This window comes from Canis lupus, chromosome 1 (genome assembly GCF_011100685.1).
Source record: "Canis lupus familiaris isolate Mischka breed German Shepherd chromosome 1, alternate assembly UU_Cfam_GSD_1.0, whole genome shotgun sequence".
Classification (NCBI taxonomy): domain Eukaryota; kingdom Metazoa; phylum Chordata; class Mammalia; order Carnivora; family Canidae; genus Canis; species Canis lupus.
In genome coordinates this window covers 121,713,089-121,729,935 of record NC_049222.1, presented here as the reverse complement: position 1 = coordinate 121,729,935, position 16,847 = coordinate 121,713,089, and positions in this window count along the sequence as shown.

The window sequence follows — 16,847 nt, the reverse complement described above, 5'->3', positions numbered from 1 at the left end:
AGAAAAGCCTCATTCACAGGGCCTGTATTTATCTGACTCAAAGCTCCTTCAGTTGGAAGAGTCCTACTGCCATGGTGTTTGTTGAAAACAATCAGCAGAAATTATTTAACACTGCAGTGGTCTGAGGCAGTGCTTCCAGTTGGGGTAAACAAAAAACTGGCCAAAAAAAAGAAATATCTGAGAATGAGATGACTATAAGAACTGACATATTCCTATGGACCCAGAGGAGCACGTATAGCATAAGACTGCATATTCCCAGGGTCATAGCACTGCCAGGAAAGATCTGAGAAAGCCCCACTCTCACACCTCTGGCCATCCTCAAGTCTCTGAACACTCAGGAAGTGGAGGCTAGGGCAGAGTTATAAACCACTGGAGCGTTGAAGTGGTGCCTCCACATGTAGAGTGCCTCAGCAAAGGGTGGGGGACATTTGGCTCAAGGCATGTAAGGAAATCTCTGTTTAGTTATTAACTGACCATGGAGCTAACCAAGAAGAGACTTCAGTGGCTGCAAATAACAAAAACAAACTTAACAGGATTGATTCAGGAAAGTCACTGCACAAACAAAAATAATTGCTATGATAAGCAATAAAAACAACAAACCCTGAGAAGGGGAGAATCTGATATCCAGAATTGCCATATTGTAATATTGAAAATGTTTAGGTTTTTTAAAAATATTTTATTTATTTATTCATAATAGACATAGGGAGAGAGCGAGAGGCAGAGACACAGGCATAGGGAGAAGCAGGCTCCATGCTGGGAGCCTGACGTGGAACTCAATCCCGGGACTCCAGGATCATGCCCTGGGCCAAAGGCAGGAGCCAAACTGCTAAGCCACCCAGAGATCCCCCTGAAAATGTTTAGTTTTCCACAACAATGACAACAACAACAAAAGAGACATGCAAAGAAGCAGGAAAGTATGCCCCATAAAGATGAGAGCATAAATAAATGGAATAATAAAAAAAGATATTAAAAAATCAATGAAACCAAAATTTAATTTTTTGAAAAGATCAAAAGAGTGACAAAATTTTGGCTAAACTTGCCAAGAACAACACAGCAAGAGCAAAGAAGACTCAAATTGTTAAAATCAAGAATGAAAGAGGGGGCATCTCTATGGGTCTTGCAGAAATAAAAAGGATTACTTTGATCAACTGCATGCTAGAAAATTAGATAACTTAGATGAAAGAGAAAAATATTTCTAGAAAGACATAAGTCACCAAAAGTGACTCAAGAAGAAACAAATAATCTGAGTAGATATATAATGAGAAAAATGATTGAATAGCAACTTTAAAAAACCATTCCACAGGCCCAGTTGTCTTAAGTGGTTGATTCTACCAAATGTTCAAAGAATTAATACCAATCCTTATGAATATAAACAAAAATTCTCAACAAAATACCAGCAAATCAAATCGAGCCATATACACATATATATAAACAAAACGGAAAAACAAAAAAATAAACAAAACAATATATATGAAAAAAATTAAAAACATAAACAAAGCAAAAATATATAAACAAAAGTATATATAAACAAACTATATATTTTTATATATTTAATATATAATGTATATTATATATTAATATGCAATATATATTATATATCCATATAATATATATTAACACTATATATCATATTAATATAATATATTTATATATCTAATACATAAAATATTATAAATTTATAGATTTAAAGATATATATGAGTAAATATGTATGAAGGACTATGTTTTAAGTAAAATTCACCCCAAGAATGCAAGGTTGGTTCAATATCTGAAAGTCAGTCAATGTAATACAAGATATTAATAGGATAAAACTGATCATAAGTATCTCAACAGACTCATGAAAAAAATTTTTTTTGATTCAGGAAAAATTTATTTTAAGTGCCAATATTTAACATGCTTTCGTGAAGAAATGACTCAACAAACTACGAATAGAATAAAACTTTGCCAATTTGACAGAATATCTACAAAGAAATCAAGGTGACATTTTAGTGGTGAAAGACTTTTCTCTTTAGATCAAAAGCAAGACAAGAATGTCCACTTTTGTTACTCCTATTCAACATTCAACATTGTATTGGAGATTGTAGCAGGTTAGATAAGAAAAATAAATAAAAGACAATGAGATTGGAAAATCTATTTACAGATGATAATATTTTTCTCTTTCATTTTATATGTAGGAAATCTCAAGGAATCCACTAAAAACTATTAGAACAAATAAATACGTTCAGTGAGGCTGTAGGATATATGATCAAACATATTTCTACATACTAGCAATGAACAACCAAACCATTAGATTAAAAAAGCAATTTGATTTGCAATAGAAACTAAAAGAATCAAATAGTTAGGAATACATTTAGTAAGTAATTGAGAGACTTGTATATTTAAAACTATAAAACATTATGGAAAGAAACTACAGAGATTAAGGAGTGCGCTTGTGATGAGCACTGGGTGCTGTACGGAAGTGTTGAATCACTAAACTGTACACCTGGACCTGATATTACACTGCGTGTTAACTAACTGGAATTTAAAGAAACACTTAAAAAAAACATTGGTGAAAGAAATTAAGTAGATCTAAACAAATGAAAAGATATCCCTTTGACATGGATAGAAAATTAGATTAGGCAAAGATTCTTAAATGAATCTGTAGACTTAATGCAGTTCCTACCAAAATGCCAGCTGCTTTCTGGAAGAAATTGGAAAGCTGATCGTAAAACTCATATGGAAACACAAGGTATCGAGAATAGCCAAAACAGCCTTGAAAAAGAAGAACAAAGTTGAAGGCATTATACTTCTCAGTTTTACAACTTACAACAAAACTATGGTAATCAATACACCATGGTACTGACATGAGAATAGATATAGAGATAAATGTAATAGACTTGAAACTCAAGAACTAAGCCCTTATATTTATGATTTATGGTCAACTGATTCTGGACAAAGGTGTCAAGACAATTCACCATCCACAAAATCTAATTCAGAATGGATTACAGTCATAAATATAAGAGTTAAAATTATAAAACTGTTAGACGAAGACAGGAGTAAATCTTCATGACCTTGGGTTCGGCACGAGTTTTTAGCTATGACATAAAAAGTACAAACAATGAAATTTTAAAAAAATAGATAAATTCATCTAAGTTAGAAACTTCAAAGAATACCATCAAGACACTGAAAAGACAGCCCACAAGATGGAAGAATCACCTTATGAAGGTGTTCTAGCCAGAGTATATGTGTACTCTAAGAACCTCATAATAAAAAGATAAATAACCCGATTGAAATACGGGGAAAATGTTAAAATAAACATTTTCCCAAAAAACTTACAAATGGCCCCCAAAACCTGTTCAACACCATTAGTCTTTAGGGGAATTGCAAATGAAAACCACAATGAGGTACCACTTCCTATCTCTGAGGATGGCTAAAATTAAAAAAGATGGACAATCTAAGTATTTGCAAGACTGCAGAGAAATTGAAATCCCATACATTCCTGATGGGATTGTAAAATGGTGTGGCCCCTTTGGAAAACAGTCTTGCAGTCCACCAAAAATTGAAACAGTTAGCATATGAGTCAGCAATCCTACCCCTCAGTATATGCAGTAGATAAATGAATACAGATGTTCACATGAAGACCTGTACAAAAATTTTCATTGCAGCATTGTCTGTAATAAGCAAAATGTGGAAACAACTCAAATATCCATAACATAATGAATGAGCAAATAAAGTGTGTGGTATCCATTCAATGGAAAGGCAAGAAAAAAAATGAAGTACTGATAAACCTACAAATGAATGAATCCTGAAAACTTTGTGCTAATTAACGAAGCCAGTCACCAAAGACCACATGATGTATGACTCCATTTCTATGCAGTGTCCAGAATAGGCAAATCCATAGAAACTGAAGATGGATTAATGGTCATCAGGGGTGGGGCTGGGGGAGTGGAGGAAGACTGCTAGTGGGCATAGAGGTTCTATTTGGGCTAATGAAAGGGTACTCACATGAGACACTAGTAGTTGCATAACCCTGTGAATATACTAAAATCCACTTAATTGTACGTGTTAAAAAAATAAATCTTATGGTTTGTGATTCCTACCTCAATAAACTGTTACTTCTTAGCTATTAAAGCTATTATTTAGCAAATATGATGACAAAGACAGGAAAGACAATTCCCCAACTGGTTTGACTTTTTTGCCATTATCAGCCTCACAGAGAGAGAAGAGAAAGAGAAAAAGGAAGCCAGAAATGATAACTTTGGTGTTTCAGTGGAGATCAAGAAACCCAGCATTGGGTGCTATTAAGACTGTCCTTGTCATGGTACAGGGTACATTCCACCTTTCCGGTGGGTGTGACAACTGGAACAAGGCAGGGCTGCTTTGCTCATCTCTATCTCCTTCTGCCAATGCCTCACTCTCTGCACATGCCACAAAGCCTTGAAAATATGATGGCCCCAATAAATTATAGGTGAATAAATTGACTAACCGCCTAATGGATGCAAATCCCATAAAAGAACTGTGAAGTCATGGTGATGATGGTGATGATGCTGAGTAGCACTATTTATGGAGAGGCTAGCTAAACTAGCTTTGAAGGAACTCTCCAAAGGTGACTTCTAGAAATCACTTCTGCGATAGATAAATTGCAGAAATAAGCATCGAACTGCCCAGGGTTACTATGGTGAAGTTCAGCTATCGTATGGTGTCTATGTTTCTTTTTTAAGTGTTTATTAATACTTTTCTGACTAATACGTAAGAGTTGGCAAAGAAGGTGAGCACAAAATGCTATTTTTTTAAAGATTTATGTATTTATTCATGAGAGACAGAGAGAAGCAGAGACACAGGCAGAGGGAGAAGCAGGCTCCTTGAAGGGAGCCTGATGTTGGACTCGATCCCAGGACTCCAGGATCACGCCCTGAGCCAAATGCAGATGCTCAACCACGGAGCCACCTGGGCGTCCCCAAAATGCAATTTTTAAAGCCATTCTCAAATTTTATTTCTCTTTGAGGTTTGTTTTCTTCTTCCCTTAACACTGGGCTTTCTGTTTTGGAGGAAGGAGCTCAGGTCAGGACCACGGCTGGTCTTTCTGCGCTCCCGGGCTACGTCTGTCCGTGGCTGCCGGCAAGCCATCTACTATTGTTTAGATTTCTGATTTACCACGGTCATCATTCTGATGATATTTTGATATTTTGATATTTTGGGGGGAGTGAAGGGAAAGTTCCTGCAGCTGCCTTGCTATTTTCTATTAGGGGCCCTTCTTCCCACATGCCTCGCTTCAAAGCCTCTCCTCATTTTTCCTCTCTACCTGCTTTCCCTTCCCTCTGTTGTCTTTTCCTGTAGGCGACAGAGGAGGCAAGAGGCCAGTATGATCTTCCGAATGGAGGAAACAAAGCTTATCAAGCATATGGAGAATTTGTAAAATGAAAGGAGGCATATGATGGGGTGGCTGGGAGAGAAAGTAATGGTCCAAAGTGGGGAGAAGATAAACTTTGTTCCTGTTAGCATTGCCATCGCTAATAATTTAATGATACTCTGTGCTGTGTCGGTAGGAAATTCCTTATATCTTGCAGAAATAGAAATGATTGAAACGGAACAGCAAGAATTGGTGTAAAAACAGGACTACAGAGGTTAAACAGGTTGAGGTGTCTGGCAACTCCAAAAACAGATGAGAAATATGACCCTGGGGTGCAGCAAATTTAATCTCCAAGCAGGTTTATTGTTTTATCAGGTTTTTGTTTAAGAAGGGTTTCATTATATATAACATCGAGATAAATTTTTGCACAGCAGATTTATTCAACAGGTTTATTCCTTTACTAGGTCTCATAGTATTTTACCATACGGTACGTGGGGTCTTATTCATCAAAAGGGTTTATGACTTATCATTTATGAATTTTAAAAAGTTTTACTAATAATGCAGGATGTGTTGAGATTTATAGGCAACGCATTCATTCTATTAGGAGTTTTATTTTGGAGCTAAGATGCGCTGGAGATGTAACACAAGCAAATTGCATGGTTTATTTGTAATGAGCAGACGTGGTCTCTGCAGGGCCCCCTGCTATGAGCAAGGGATTTTATTCTTCATTTTATTGTGGCCTGAGATACTCTAATGATTTCTATGAGTCAGGTCATCGGTGAGTCTAAAGCTTTGTCTAAAATGTCTGTGGCCCCTTTTCCCTGTAGTATAGCAGGCTTACCTCACTCACTGCTGGAAGCTTTGTCCTGTGAGTATTTTAAATTCCCATTTCTTCAAGTAGAGACCACCACGGCTGCTGGCGCTGAGGTCAGAAGCAATAATTTGTGCTAGTGGTCATCCTCAGTGGGGCTCAGATGGGACTCTTACCCGGGGCCAAGAGATATTTTGTAGAGGAGAGCTTCCACTTTCCTGGGGCTACTTAGCGGTGTTTGTTTCATCGTGGTGTCCTGGTTAATAAGGCTTTGTGCATAATCCCAGCAGACTGTCAACTTCTGTCTCCTGACCTACCTGGCTGTCATTTATGATTTATTTGTGGCATTTTCCATAGTCGCCATCGCATCCTAGGTCATCAGAGAAAATCTTCTATAGTCACCAAACATTTGCCGAGTTTCAGTAAAAGATTCCCCTCTCCATCTCTGTTGAGCAGACAAGTGAGCGTAATCCCAGCAGAGTTCCACCTCTTCCAGTCATCAGGATAGAAAGTCCTGGCAATGGGGCAAAGTTCTAACAGAAGTGACTCTGGTTAGAGCTTCCAAAATGGGATAACAATATTCAGAGGAAGTCAATCCTTCAGGAGAAGACACTGATGTCAGGAGGCAAGGTTAGCAATTGGTTTTCAGATCCCAGTTCAGCCCAGAATCCATCATTCACTGAGAGAGAAAAAATGATTCATGGTCAGTGACTGGTCAAAACCTATTGCACCGGCTCAACTTAGTCTTACACCTCCTGTCCCCCATATAGCTCCTTTAACTGTTGACTCCAGGACCCCGTCCTTCTTTGAAACCTATTCTGACCACTTTGTTACTCGCTGTGATTTGCCTTTATTTTTCATAAGAACACCCAGTAGGGTTGGTTTCCACCCAATTCCCTCACCACGGGTGTTACTTCCCTGATCTTCCCCCATCTGTGGTTGGTACTCATGGCTCCGCAACGTTCCCTTGTCCTTCGAGCCCTGCAGCGAGGGCTGTGGCTGGCTCCACCCGCACGGCGGGCTAACAAGGTTAACAGCACAAGATGCTCTTTGGATCTGTTTCCTCATGAGGAGCTCAGTCCAGCCATCCTCTAAAAATATCTCCATAGTTACTCTTCCTCTCTCTTGGCCATTTTCCACATTGAAGCCGGTGAATCTTTTTAAATGAAAATCTTATCATGCCACTCTCTTGAGTAAATCTGCTAATGCCTCCCCATTTCCCTGAGGACACGCTTCACCTGGCCAGTAAGGTTCTTCATGACCCTGGCCCTGCCTAGCTCTCCAGGTTTATTTCAAGCCCTCCTCCCTCACTCACCAGTGTTCGGGAGCTTTTTCTTCCTAAAAGCATCAAGCTCCTTCTCAGCTCTGAATCTCTGACCCTTGGCAATTGTCATCTCTCTTCTTCTATTCTTTCCCCGGCTCCCTCCCTGGGTCGTTTCTGTCATTTCCTCCATAATCTCCTCTTGGGATGCCAGACACACATTGGTAATGAATCTCTGCTCTTTCTTCAAAGTCCTTCTTAAAAGTCTAGTTAGATGTTACACAAATACTCAGACAAAAAATATGCATGTTTCCTTAATATGAATGTGAGTTCCATAGTGGCTGGACCATGTCTCATTCATATCGGGGTCTCCAGGATTGGTTCAATGGTGTTGAGCAAACAAGGGAACAAAGGAAGGTTTCTTGTCCTTCTCATAAGTGTTAAGATCCATTTGTGCTGGGATTTCATCTTCACATTTTCGCCTCTGTCCATGGCATCTGGCCCAGGGCTGTCTGGCTGGTTGGTCAAATCCAGAACCTTGAACTCCTTAGCACTACCCTCCTGCCAGCTCCCATTCCTTCCAGAAGTACTTGAAGGGGAGTGCTGCTAGTGCTGGTTCTGAGATTTCTCGAGGAAGCCTTAAAAGGCTAATGTTTTCCTTGCAGATTATTTGGTATATAGAGTTCTATGCAGTAGCATCGTGGCAAACACATTTGCTATATCCTATTTCTTTCTTGCTGGCAGGGACCACATCTGTTTGTGTGCCCGCCCAGCCCTCCATGAAATTATGTTACATAATATTTAACAGAGTTATCCCATCCCCAGAGGAAAATCTCACTTGGTATAAACAAACAGTCCCTAAAGCATGGTCTACAAAACCCGTCTCAGAGACCTTTGAGGGAGTCTTTTAGGTCAAAACTATTTTCACAATAATACTTAGACATAATTTGCTTTTTTCCAATGCTGACATTTGCTCCGATGGTAAAAAGCAATGATGAGTAAAATGGCTGGTGCCTTAGCAGGAATCAAGGCGGTGGTACCAAACTGTACTAGTAGACATTGAATACTTCACTGCCATATGCTCATGATAAAAGAAAGAAAGAAATCCGTTTTATTTGAAAATACCCTTGGTAATGTAGTAAAAAATATAATTTTTATTAAATCTTGACTCTTAAGTACATGTCATTTTATTATTCCGATTGAAGAAATGGGAAGTATGCATAAATCAATCTCTCTTCTTCCCAAAGTCCAATGATGTGGGTATTTCAAAGAAGTACCCTTGGGCAGTAGTTTGAATTGTGAGCTGAGAGAGCTGGCTTTTCTCATGGAACACCATTTTTACTTTATATAATGTTTGACAAACTATGGTTATTCAGACCCGGGCGTCTGGCAGATGTTTTCTCAAAAATGAATAAAGGAAAATAACTAACAATATCCATTGCCAATGATGAAATGTAAGCCTTCAAAGTAAAATTATATATTTTAGAAAAATTTTATGTGCCACTATAAGCTTCACAGTTCCCAATATTTTAAGAATTTTCTGATGAGATCGGTGGAAATATTAAAGAATATAATGTTTCAATTTTGTGTAATGAAACATATCAACATGGAAGATATGTGTAATTCAATGAGCCAATAACTGCCCAATGATCAATGCACGATGTCACCCAATCATGCCTGTGTAAAGATGCATTCAAAAAGCAAGATAAACCGATGGATTTTAGTGTAACAGAGTATATGAGAAAATCTTTGATGTGGCTTCTGATTCCACACTGCACCTAACCTTCCAATGGTTGCCATTTGTTGAGTTTTAGTAGAGTATCAAAAAAGAATATCCACAGTTATCTGAAGCGATTATTAGAACACTCCTCCCTTTTGTAAGTACATGTCTTTATGAGTCTAGATTTCTTGATATCCTTCAACCAAACCATGTATCACAAAAGATTGAATGCAAAAGCAGATCTGAGACTACGGCTGCCTTTGACTAAACTAGGTGTTAAAAATTTTACAAAAATGAAAAAAAAAAAAACATTCTTCTCACTATTTTTTTTCTTTTGGTAAATATAGTTACTTTTCATAACCATATGTTATTTGTGTTAAGATAGTATGAGTTTATTTTTTTCTAAGGAAATTAATAAATATTTTGAAGTTAATCAGTTTTAATTTCTAATAAGGGATACATTGATAGATATAATCTACATTTTTTTTTTTTAAAGGCTTGAACACCTCTGGTCAGGATGATCATTGTGTATTTTGCTTACTGGTGATTGTTCTAGCCACAGGCCTGCAATGAGATGTGAGGGGAATCCTGTCTGGAGGAAAGATTGTGTTGCTTTGAAAGCGCAAAAAGAAGAGGTGGTCTAGGTGGTCTTTCTTCCTCTGCTGGCCGTCATCGGGTCTCTATGTGATGGGCTGACGGCAGGCTTCTTGTAGGACCTTATGCTGATGGATGGAAGGCAGCAAAGTGAAACATAAAAATCACTTGGGTCCTGGTCAACATTGTTGAACTGTAGGATTAACCAGCCCTGGAGCTGTCTTGTCCCTAAGCTTGATGATATTTGAGAAAATAGGGTTTTTCTATTGCTTAAGCCATTTGGGTGGGGGGTTCCCTTCACTTAATAGCCAACAGTGTTCTGATATAGGAATATCCCCCAAACTTTGAACATATAAAATAACTCCTGACCAGGGTGAAGAGTCTTTTTTTTTTTTAATCCCTTTTGAATTTTTTTCAGTACAGAGCTCAAATTCACATCTGCCTCAAAGATCATTAGTGCTGCATGCCCAATCTCTTGGTTTTATATATTGCAGTTTGTATGTGGGCATATGATTTTTCCTCCTCATAGCCCCTCTTACCATCCAAACCAGCAGAAAAATAAATAGCCATATAAAAGAGGTGAATGTTATAGACAACAAGAAACTGCCGGGATCTATGCCGTGCTTCCCCCAAAGAGTCATTTCAGTCTATTAGGCACATAATGCATGTTTTAAAAAAGAACCCGTTGTAAATACATATTTGTTTAGATGGACTGCAGCACACAGAGAATCTCCTGGGGAGAGAGGATGTATTTTACAACCTGCCGAAAAAGATCCTGGGAAAGGTAAAATAAGGACAAACAGAAAGGCAGAGAAACCCCCACCCACCCCCTATCCCGACCTCCGGAGGCTGAATGCAAGCCCAGTCCCAGGACGGCACTCTTGGGGATGGCCTGACCTCAGACACTTTGATCTCAGAGGTGAAAGACCCAGGTCATTTGCCTCACTGACCTCTTTGGACCATTCATGCTAAACCTGGGATCTGAGGAGACAGCACTTTGGGCTCATACTGGAAAATGCCAGCACCAGGTTGATGATTAGTACCATGTAGGAGGGATCTTGAGAGAGAAAAGCCAGGTGCCTACTACCGAATCTCAGGCCCTAAGAGGTGCGGGGGGTCCTTTTTTATCTTTATTTCATGGATGAGCCATTCTTCTGCATTTTGCCAGAAAACATCAGCTTTTGGGTACAACTAGAGTGCCCCATTCCCTTAGGAGTAATTACTCAGATGATGATGTGCACTTCCTGTGGTGTCGCATCAAGAGGACTGTGATGTCAATTTGTCTATTCATCAATGATGCTAAGATTGCTCACCTGGTTAAACCCTAACTTCCCCATCTCTCCATTATACAAATAACCCTGTGATTTTATAATTAGTGAACCATCTGTGGGACAATTCTTAGAGATCATGTAAATAGCCTGCTCCCCAGTGATTTTTCAACCAGCGGTTTTATCTTATTTTTTTAAGATTTTATATATTTATTCATGAGTGACAGAGAGAGAGAGAGGTGCAGAGACACAGGCAGAGGGAGAAGCAGGCTCCATGCAGGGAGCCTGACGTGGGACTTGATCCCGGGACCCCAGGGTCATGCCCTGGGCTGAAGGCAGGCACTAAACCGCTGAGCCACCCAGGGATCCCATCAACCAGTGATTTTAGAACAACCCATGATTTAGTCAATTATTACATTTATGTTTGCAAAATGGTGATTTTTTAAAATTAAGTCATTACTTCTATGATCATTAGCTGGTGTTGATAGGTAAATAAGGAGGTGTCACCATAGACTCCTGATTCTATTTTGGTCAAGTTGCTATAATCCATTATTGCTGATATTCTCTTTGATGCTCAACTTGTCTCAAATTTGGCCACTAGGAACCCCTGGGGCTTCAGGACTTCCTTGCTTTCTGTCATGGGCTGTTCCAGCGTCAGCTTGTCCCTCTTGTCCTAGAGCTGGAACCAGTCACTTCTCCCAGAAGTACTCATTCTTTGTAATGGAGAATGGCATCTGCAAACCAAGATCTGGGTTCTGGATGTTGCTCATTGCTACTGGATGGTCATTGCTTCTAGGCCATTTCAATGGACAGAGCTGGAAAATATAGTGTTTCATTTTTACCTCTTTCCTTATCTTCCTTTAACAAAATCATGACTTCATACAAGTCCCTCCAACTCACTTCCAATACCACAGGCATTTTCCCTGCTTCCTCTAACTCACATTAGTATGTCCTTTCTCAGTGAGAATTCTAGTTCCCAGCAATGCTAATCACACTAATGATATATGGATTTTTCCCCCTCTGAGTTACAGTATGCACACCATAGTTTCAAAATGAGTAATTATTGATAGCACGACCAATACCAACTTGCTAACTAAAGTTCAGGGTGTATCTTTGCAGTGGCCTTGTTCTCTTTGTAGTTGTCTTACCGGTACATTTAATGTCAGTCCAATCACATAAGGAAGTATTAGAAAAATCCAGATTTGGCTATGTTTCTCAGGATAACTGGCTGGATTCTTTAAAAGTGTCAGTGCTATGGAAGTAAGAAATAAAACAGGGCAGGGGGAGGGGGATAGTTACAAGTTATAGGAGACAAAGAGACATGGTGACCAGATGCAAATGTAAGATCTTTGGATCCTGAAAGAAAAGAAAAAAGCCATAGGGGTATTTTATATTAATTTTAATTTTATTTATTTATTTGAGAGAGAGAGAGAGAGAGAGAGAGAATGAGCACAAGCAGGGGGGAGAGGCAGAGGGAAAGCAAAAGGTAGAACAGACTCCCTTCTGAGCAGGGAGCCTGATGGATTCTAGGATCATGACCTGAGCGGAAGGCAGATGCTTAACGGACTGAGCCATGCAGGAGCCCCAGAAGGTTAATTCTTAAAAAAAAAAAAAAATTGTGAAAAACAAAACAAAACAAAACAAACAAACAAAAACAACAAACCCATTGTGTGTTAAAAATCATTTAACAAATCCACTCTATACAATGCCTTTAAAATTGACATTCCATTTCTCAGGTTTGGGGCTCTAATCCACCTGTTTATTGTTTCTGCTTTCATTCCTACTCTGTGGCTTTCTTTTCTGCTTGGTAATTTTTGATTATGAGCTTATTGCCAGGGAGCCTCTCTTCGCTCATGAGAAACCCAGGTGGAGTGTTATGAGATCATCCTCCCACAGAGGCTTTATGTCCTTGGCTTCTTCTGATGCCCCAGGATTATCACCAGTCCAAGGCAAATTCTATATTAATTTTGGGGAGGTTAATGTTTTGTGATTCCTCTGGAAGTTGCAAATTCAAACTCCAGACAGTTTAAGGTCAGACTTTTGAGTTCTTTTTTTTTAAAAAAAAGGTTTTATTTATTTATTCATGAGACACACACACACACACACACACACACACACAGAGGCAGAAAGAGAAGCAGGCTCCATGCAGGGAGCCCAATGTGGGACTCCATCCCAGGACCCCAGGATCACACCCTGAGCTGAAGGCAGATGCTCAACCACTGAGCCATCCAGGCATCCCAGAGTTTTGAATTCTTAAGTAAGCTTTTAGACCCAGACTCCTTAATGAGTTTCTGTTTCCTTTCCCTGAGATGGCCTGTGATTTTTTTTCCCCCACAGAGCCTCCTCTTTAACAGAGGATGCAGCTCTTTGAAGATCTGTGTAGAGGGAGGCATCATGTTTCAAGCCCTATTCATACTGGTCTAGGGCCAGATCCTAAGTCTTCATATAGCTTTTAAGCCTCCAGGATTGCCCTGAAGGGTATTGCCATGGGTCGGATGGTATCCCTTCAAAACAGATCTGTTGAAGTCCAAACGCCAACATTTTAAAAGGTGACCTTATTTGGAAATAGAATCTTTACAGAGGAAATCAAATAAAATTGAAGACATTAGCATGGACTGCAATCTAATATGATTGATGTCCTTGTACAAAAAGGAAACTTGGACACGGAGATAGACACTCATAGAAGGAGGAGGATGTGAAGACACAGAGAATGCAGTGTGAAGACAGAGGATTGGCACGATGCATCTACGAGTCAAGGGACGCTGAGGCTGCCAAGAGCTAGGGAGAGGCATGGGGCAGTTCTTCCCTAGCAGCTTCGGGGGGATCATGGCCCTGATGACACCTCAATTCCAGACTTCTGGCCCGTAGAGCAATGAGACAATACATTCCCATCATTTCAAACCACCCAGTTAGTGGCAGTCGCTACAGTGCTGCTAGGGAGCTGGCTCACACACCTTCCCCTATGTTGCCCACGGCCAAAGAAGGGCCACAGTGTTGGCACCTACTCCCTGCTCTTGACATCAGCTCCCTCTTCACTTCTGACCCCTGAGGATTTCCTTTCTTAAGCTCAGCTTTGTATTTTTAATATTTTTGGATTGTTCTATCTTATCCAGTGTTCCTTTGCATGTGCAGTGGGAGAGATGTCATGTTATCTCATATTCTCTACTTGGGCCCCATCGTTGACCTGTGGGCTGCTGGGAAGCCAAAGGAAAATGAGGCAGACATTTGCAGAATAAGGAGGCAGCCTGGAATGAATGCTTCCCACTAGTGCCACCCTGAGCCTCACCCGGGGGTAAGGCCCAGAGCGTGTTGCAATGTCCTCAGAAGTGGCCTGGAAACGCCAGGCTGCCAGAGGCCAGGTGAATGACACAGAGAATAGAGCTGGCTGCGTGTAACACATACCCGTTATTTTGGAACCCTCAGACTTCATGGTGTAGCAGTTATTTTTCTTTGATAGCAACCTGGATATTACATCCTTAATTCGACTGTCACATGCAAGTGTCACGCAAACTTAATGCCAAGTGGCAACTGCTCTCCAAGGCCTGAAGAGGCAGGTCACAGCGAAGGAGGGCGCGTCTGCCAAAGGGCGGCTGCCGTTTGTGAAATATTGTCACATCCTTATGGTTTCCAAAATAAAAAAAAAAAAAAGGAATTCATATCTTTATGTGAAATCCCTTGATTTTAGAATGTGGGCACTAAGAAAGAATTCAAAAAGATTTTAAAAAGTTTTTTTTTTCAGTCATACATAATATATGGATAGGCTTGTATCATCAGTTTATAAAACACAATTTGATGATTGCCTTTTCAAAATTACTAGTTATATAACTTTTCTGAAGAGGAAAACTATTCTATAAAACAATGACACACGTTTGTAGTTCTCTTTACACCCCTTTGTCACAAATGGCACATTTCCCTGTGGCAAAAAGCAAATTCTAAATGGTGGCACTTTCGTTGGTCTTTTATTTATTTATTTTTTTAAATACAGAGAAGCTCAAAAAAAATAAATAAATACAGAGAAGCTCTTGACTTTAAAGGCGTGTTTTCCTTTAAGGAGAATGATAATGAATAAAATTAGCTGGAAGCAGACATCGCTTGACCCTCAAGTTCTGAAAACAGACGGAAAACTCAAGGTCAACATAGAAACTCCAAGTTTAATTTATTCGGTTGTTTTTCTTCCTTCTCTCTCTCCAGAACATTCTATATTTTGTTAGCTTCTGTCAGAGAAATATAGCTTCATTTTGATCCACCTCTTTGGGAGGGGGCATTAAGTGGTTGTGATTCTCAGGAGGCCATTCCAGAGAGAATCACCTGCTCACCTGCCTGCTATTGCACCGTGAGGGTTGCCTGGGTGTTGTTTTCTGCTGATAGGAGGTGAACTAACTTGCTACCGGGTTTGAGGGACCAGCATTCCTCCAAGAAGATACCTATTCAGTCACACCTTTGCAATGCTTGGGTTGCGTCATGTTTCGGATTCAGGTCTGCCCACTTGTCCCCTACTGAAGGAGCAAGGGGGGAGCCAGTGACAGCAGCATGGATAGACCGTATTGATGTTGTTGTGCCACTTTCATGCTTGCTGGATCAAAGGAAGCAGAGAGCTCTAGATAGCCGCCACTCACTTGATCCATCCAGCCTCTCAGATGTGATGCTCACACTGCTCATGCTTCTCGATGTCTGTTTTGGGGCAATGCCTCTGATATGTTTTGTCTTTCCTAATACCCAAGTGTAGTTCACCATTTATCAACCTCGTATGCAATTTGGAAGTTTCTCCATGTTTTCAGCCCAAACTGTCTCTAGCCTGAGGGTTTCATAATCTTTTCCTTTTCGATGAAAATATTTTATCCACAATGCTGAGTTCTCTCAGTACTTTTGCCCATGACCTCCATAGTCCATTGGCTTGCAGGATTTGCTACTCTGCAAAATGGCTATGTGGACTCTACGGGTTGGTGAAGAGTGTGTCTTTAAATGTGTGCCTTCAAAAAAAAAAAAAAAATAAAAAAAAAATAAATGTGTGCCTTCTCCTTTATTTCCATAACCTTCCGTAGGAAAATTCTTCAACAGCTTTTGACTCTCTCTGGCTGTCAGCCTGTCTATCCTCTCACGCCATCATTCTCATAATTCAGTTGGAGTGAGCTGAGTTTTCAAAGACAAAAACTGACCACATCTTGACCGAGGTTTAACCCTTTTATGACTCCATTACATTGAGAACAAAAACCAAAACCTAGAGCATAACACTGAAAGGCCTTCACAATCTATCTTTTATCTAATTTACCAAAATTTTCTCTTGGCATGATGCCTCCATTCAGGCTACATCAAACTATTTTATATACCCCAGGTAGAAGCAACATATTGGACAGGAGGTTTTAGTTCATTTTATAAAAGCTGACTTTATATACTCAAGATCATAGCTTTATAAGATAGAAAGCAAAAGTGATAAAAGTATAGAAAGAATATAATAAATCCTTACTTATACTGAAAGATATTTGCCTGACCTCTCAGAATTCAATAAATTAAGGACATGCAAACTAAAATAAAAATAAGAGTGAACTGTACACTTCAATGTTCACAATGTTGTATATCAATTGTATCTTAATAAATCTAGGAAAAAATTAAAATGAGTAACGTTATAAAAGATTTGAATAATCAATAATAAGCTTGACTATATATGTTTGTATATGTGCACACACTTTTTTTTTAGCAACTAGAAAACTCACTCTAGTATCAAACACACATGAAATACTTACAAAAGTGACCATGCATTTTAGCCACAAGGAAAATTTCCATAAACTCCTCAAATCGGAAATGACATGAATCATAAAAACAGATCACATTAAAAATCCAGACTTCTAAAATAATCCTTGAGTTAAA